Source organism: Pterocles gutturalis, unplaced genomic scaffold, assembly GCF_000699245.1.
Source record: "Pterocles gutturalis isolate BGI_N339 unplaced genomic scaffold, ASM69924v1 scaffold28211, whole genome shotgun sequence".
NCBI lineage: Eukaryota > Metazoa > Chordata > Aves > Pterocliformes > Pteroclidae > Pterocles > Pterocles gutturalis.
Window position 1 is genome coordinate 89,079 of NW_010106529.1, and position 6,781 is coordinate 95,859.

Here is a 6,781-nt window from a genome sequence, read left to right on the forward strand (position 1 = left end):
CAGCGCTCTCCTTTGGGGTTGCCTAGGACACAAAGACCAATGCTCTGAACAGGGGGACGAGTGGAAGAGCCATGTGGTAGGTAATAGGAGCACCCAAGAACTCTACAGGGATACTGCAGTAACTCAGGTTTGCTGGACCTGGCATCTGTCTCTGTCTTACACAGGCCACGTAGACTTTCCACCTTCTTCTTGAACAAAGGTGCAATTGCACGTAGCCAAAGGGAGCATACTGGTTCTGAACATTATAGGTTGGCAGTGAGGACTGGCTTCTCCATGTTATTGAAATTAAGATAGAAAGTGACATTACACTCAGTCTGATGAAGGGCTGGCTTTGCAAGTGTTCTTCAGCCTAAAAGTCCCCTAGAAATACAACTAATACCCCTGAGTACTAACTAAACTCCAGCCTAAAGTAAGCATCTCTCCAACTACATATCTATTGGTAGCAGACCTTAAAATGATCTCTACTGTAAACAGCTATCAAATAAAGGGTGTATAACTGCAGTCTCTTCTGGGGGTGTCAGATGTATGTACGTCTTGTTGCACTCCTTCCACTGTTGCAATTATTTAGCTGTAGCTCTTTGCTTTTGTTCTTAAGGAGAGTTAATTTTTTTAGAGAACACAGTGAAATTTCTTCTAACCCCGCCCCCCCCCAAAGGCTACAGTATTGCCACGCTAGCAAATACTTGCTGCCCTCTATAAAGCAGTAATGATACCCATGGTAGGGAGAAGCTACACATTTAAAAGTATTCTAAGTCATATAAAGCAAGCTTTTCATTTGTAAGATGTTGGTATGAATAAGCATAATTAAATCATTGAATCAGGATTTTCTATGCATCATCATGACACAGTTTATGAAAAACACCACTTATAAAATAAGGAAACACATCATGTCATTTGAACAAGCTCTTTGCAGAATTTGTAAGACTTTCCCCAATTCAAAACTTCTGAGATTTGAGAGGTTTAGTTACCCAGAAGAGGGTGCCAGTACAGATGGCAGAGCGCCAGTGCTGGCGGGGACATGGTTCTAGAGGAAAACACAGAAATCAACACTCCCCAAAACAGCACTCGCACCAGAGCTGGAATTTATTACTGTCCAACACATTAGAGTTTAAATAAATACACTCCTAATTTAGTGGACTTGTTGAATTCCTTTTACAGGACATACAACCACATGGTATTGATTAAGTACAGAAACAGAATAAAGAAATACATCTAGTCTATTCAGTAGCCAGGACAAAGATAGATGACTGTGGACTTTGGTACATACATTCTCACAACCAACGCTGACTTAAATGATTTTATACCTAGGATGTCATGGACTTTTTGAGAGAAAATACCAGATTAATGGAATCAAAATAATTCTTTATCTCATAGTAAGAAACTGTCAGGAGAAGCATCTGTAGGAATAAAAACCACCAACCACCCTTATTTCAGAGCTTGTTGCCTACTGTTTCGCGACAGGCCTAGCAATTGACATTTGTCTGAACAAACTGCCGGAGCCTCGACTTCTTCTCCTTCTGTACTACTTCTCCACCTCTTTTTCCAAACATCACACTTTCTCCCTGTTACAATGGAGAGACAATGGAGCAGTCAGGAACCCCTCAGCATATTAGAGAGAGGACAATGCAATTGTCCTCTAGCTTATTCCAAAAACAACACCCTTCACTGTGTCAAGAGGCACCTGACCCTCTGTCATCTCTCCTTTATGACTTCCTCCCCTGTGTGCCCTTCCCTAAGATATCAAGGAAGTAGTATGCAAAGTCCAAGTAAACAGGAACTGACCTTAGCACTCACAATAACATCACATTAAATTGTCTTTGGGCCAAGAGATTTTATGTTACTGTAATTTAATAATTCCTGTAGGTCATCTGAGGAATGGTAATGAACCTGTGAGCTCTTACTCTAAGACATGCACGAAGTAAAATGCCTTATTGTAAAAATTTAAGAGGTTGATTTTTCTGCAGGTTGTCAGTTACTGAGGTTTAAGTGATAAGCTTCCAAATTCTCCTACTTGGCTAATGCCGTTGACATGAACTTCCATGTGCTGAATATACACCATTTTCAGACGCAAGTTTGGAATTTAGTTTTGGAACTTAATTTTGGAGTTCTATCACGTAGAACTTGCCCTTCCTACAGGACACACTTCCATGGTTTGCATGAATTACAAAGCACGTTAATCTGATTGGAACGTCCTCAGAAAACAAAATTCCACTGCACTCCCATGTGTAAGAATTAATCTTCCTTTAAATCAGAAAAAGCACTTCTGGTAACTCCCTTCTAGCAATAGTTTCCATCCTCTTATGACAGTGACTTACCTGAGACTTGCTTTATAGTGTACGTGGATTTGCAGGAAATGGAAGTGGAGAATCATAAACTTAGATCTCAAGAGTCTTTCTGAGACTTTCTATCAGTAAGTCAAACAAGACAAGATAATGATGACACAAGAGATGGAAGGAAGTTTTGCTTGTCTCAGCACTTCATTCCTGTGCCTATTTCAGAGTTCCGTAACAAGAAAAAGTACCACTTCATACTCATTGGACCCTATTCCCCTTTTCCTTGGCTCCAGCACACGCTCTGATTCAGGTTCACTTTGGCCCTCTGCTGACCTGCTCTCTTATGTCTCTTCTCTTTATCTGAGTGGCAAGTATTCAACCACCTTGGAAATTACAGGCCTTTGTGGGTGAGAGAAGCGTGAGCTTGACATCCCAGACACCCTGATGAGCCCCTGCTCAGGGTATGACACTATAAAAGCTTTATTGAATGAGAAGCGAAAATGCTGTATTCCGCACAAGCAACAGAGCTGCACTGCATAAGCTCAAGAGGACACGGCAGCCTGGTTGCCTCAGGGAAAAGAAGCATGCGCTGTCATAAAGTCACCGAGAGATAAGTAATTGCCCAGCCTCTGTACGTTACACAGCTGGAAGATACACTTCTGCTATAATCCTTACTGCATGCACCCACAGAAACAACACAATTGCATATAAATGAGGTCACACCTCATAAAGTCATTTCTAGCTCTGGCCTCAAGGACTCTAATACAGATGTGTGGAACATCATCCGAGAAACCAGTTTTATACAACTTGCTCCAATGCTTTCAATGCCCAACAGCTTCCCATGATTCTTTTTATCATCCCAGAACTCCTCTTGTCCTATTGCTAATTGATTAAAACCAAGAAGTCTACTGCAAAGACAACAAGCCTTCTGACATCCTGCTCCTAGATGTCAGGGCCTCATCAGACTCTTCGTTCATCCAGGGCAAGCTTTTTCTCTTTTCAGGGATTTGATAGGTCTTACCCCTCTTACATCCCTCAAACCACTTCTACCCACAACATTCTAGTTAAGTCTCAGCTGTTTCCACAACTCTGTAACAGACCTACGTCCACAAGGTCCTGTCTTCCCTGGAATAGTGTGGCTGTTTCAAAGGAGATCCCCGGCAAGGTATGATCGATGCAAGTGAGACCAAAAAGCCAAACTCCCAAAGGCAGAACTTAGAGAAATCAAAGTCGAGCAAACACGGGTCAGCCTTTTGGGGAAAGCCATTAACTGTTCGCTTTTCCATTGTAATGATTCAGCTGGGGGAGCTAGAGGGCAATTTGTTCATATGTTAATTGCAGCAGGGACTTAAAGGAAGGGTGGAAGGCTGAAACTGCGAGCAGAGCTTTCTGGCCTTGCGTTAAACAACATCCACTGAATTTACTGTGTACATTCATAGTTAAAACTTTTTTCCTTTTTAGACTGGATGTCAAACTTTATAAATCGTTTCCTGTATTTTTAGCCAATGAATCACTTTGTTTCAAATCTGACAGCAATTTTGTTGAAGAATTTCTGTAATGTTTTTCAAGTCCAAAATGTAATACGTCAAACATCTAAAGAAGTTTGTGTAATGATCTACGACTGCCCCAACTGACGTGGGCAAGGTCTTGAAATTCAAAAGACTAGAAGACTGGTAGAAAACTGACACTTGGTACTCTAAATAATAAACCTGAAGCACTGTATTTTGTATTTGTGCCTAGAGCTTGATTACAAGCCTCTACATGTAAGTAAGTCACTATTTACAAATACTACAAATACAAATAAATCGGTAGTCTAGAATACTTGACATCATTGACACAAGTACTAGAATTAGAAAATAAACTCTCAAAACATTACTCCTCTGTTTAGCAGAGAAAGATTTCAAAGTGACAGTAAGTGGGAAGATAAAGGTTTGCTAGTGTATCTCATGGCTCCTCTCTGCTCTTAAACGAGCCCAGGCCACTGCAATACCTTGAACAACACTAAAATTCTCAAAAGTATGCCTGGATGAGTTATTTCCAGATGCTGAGATGAGTGCAGCACGGGACTGTTCCCAGCAACTCTTTCTCTACTGAGGAAGCAGATAGGAACGTGTGACATAAAAAATACAACAGCAGTTTTATGTGATCAGAGGCTTCCTAATTGTGCATGAATCCTTCATTAATTAGTTATGCCAGTTTCAAGGCTACTTTAGTGAAAAATAGCAACAAAGTGTTTTAACATATTTATGTCTCTAAGTCACATCCATTTATTACAGAGGCTCAACATTTGGAAAAAAACACTTCTACTGCCTGTTGCCACCTCCACATTGCTATTAGAAACTTATTACCTCAAAGATTCTTTTACTGAAAGAAATGTTTTTCAAGTTGCCTTTCCCAGCAACGTAATACAACCCTGCATATCTTTTGAAGGAAATTACCCTGTTCTACTAGACCAGAACCCAAACTTGCCACTGGCAAGAATCCAAGCAGATCGAGGAGGTCACTGACTGAAAGACACAGCATGGACAAAACCATTATGTCCAAAAGTTGCTGACAGCCTGAATGAGTTAGACAAGAGATAATGAAGTTCAGCTTTGCAACTGCAAGTTCCCTTGTGTATTTCTGTGATCACTCAGCAGGATGGCAGAGGCTTAACAAACCTCAGATACTACCCTACTTCATTTACATCCCATGCACCACAGCCCTCTCTGGCTTCTTCAGTGACCCCATTGACCTGTTTTACAATAGAGCACTTCTTTTCAGTATCTATTTAACTTCAGAAACACTGTAGACATACCTTAGTGATGTAAAGACGTCATCTAGCACTAAGGGAAACAAATATCTTGCAAAAATCTCTTGTGGTATCACTGTTCTTAAAAATGCAGGACAAGACAGTAAACACCATTGTGCAACCTACAGCCCCTAAACCCAGGCACAGAAGCTGTGTTAAATTAAGCCTTTGGAACCACATAAACATTTTCATTCACCTGTTGCATCATTTCGTTTAGAATCCCCTAAGCTACTGAGGAAAAGCCCATCAAGTTACTTGTTAGAGCTTTTGTCCATCCACTGGCTAAATGAGTAAGTCAAGAAGTACTGCGGATGTATATAATTTTCAAAGAACCTGAAACTTTCTACCCTTCCCCTCCTTGCCTTCCCCCACGCAGTGAAGGACTATTTTTACCTCCAGTCCAGGAGTAGGGGTTTATTGCCTCTTAACATATGCTATTTCACCACTTTAGTTGACTTCTTTGACTTTTGCAAGCATCCTCTTACAAACAAGCAATTGGAGAAAAAAAGCTCTTTGTTATATATAATTTTTCAGTAGATGTAATGTTAGAATGAAATTACTCAAAAAAACCCCAACAAACTAGTTGGGTTGGAATAGTTTAATTGCAGTTCTTTCTACGAGCAACTGTGTCTTTTCCTCATGTGGCTGCAAGTAAAGCACCACTGAGGTATCCTAGGTTTTTGTAACTTAGTTACAAAAAATAACTCTTATTTCTATCTGTAGGAAAAAAAATAGATAAAACCTATATCAGTTCTAAGTGTTAGCATAGATGTGTATAGAAATATTTGTATAACATTTTTGTTACAGAACGCTGCGTTCTGCCCCAAAGCACATCAGTTCATGGTGTGCTATCACTTCCATTGGTTTAAAATATTTTGAAAACCCTTTCCCGCGCTTCTTATCCTTACTGGGCGGCAAGTTCACAGTTTTAACGGATCGGTTGGTCTCGGTCACAGCAGGGTAGAAAGTTCAGGAAGCTTTCTATGCACAAGACAGGGACAGAATGCACACTGTGTGCAAGGGGGACAAGAACAGAGTCCAGAGCAGTTCATGCGTATTCACGGTAACCCATTGCAGAGTGTTCTCCTTTTTAACAAGTATCAAACGTGGAAGTTGGATAAGTGCATCCAGTTCCATCTCCCATGCATGGAAACTGGAGAGGTAGTGAGGAGTTAGGTTAAATGCAGGAGCTGGAAAAATTGATTCGGTCAAAAATAGCTCTGTTCTCCTGAAACTCAGTTTTTCAACCAATTTGCAAGCAGGGAGAACCCATCTGCGAGACGACTGTGGTTCAGAGTCACTTTAGGGTGGCTGCTACAAAGGGATGCTTTACAGAAGAAAAGACGAATTAGGCACATACTCTCCCATCTCTGAGCTAATTGCTTTCGCCCCCTGCGCCGCAAGCCGAACTAACTTTCTGCTGAAAAGTACCAGAGACAGAGCGAAACTCTCACGAGGCTTTTGAACTGGCCGCTCAAAGGTGCGAAAGAAAATTGTGGGAACGGGAGCTGCCACGACTTCTCTGAAGCAACTTTTGGTGAATTTCTTTCAGTCTACTTATTAAAAAGTGCCACCACTGCTGCTTTTCGGCAGTAGCGCTGGTCTCGCCCTTCAACGAGGGGTAACAGCCAGTTTAACCTGGAAAGGACCCCGGAGAAACCCCCCGCAGCCTTGAGGGCGGCGGCAGAGGAGCGGCGGTGGGCGCAGGCACGGACCG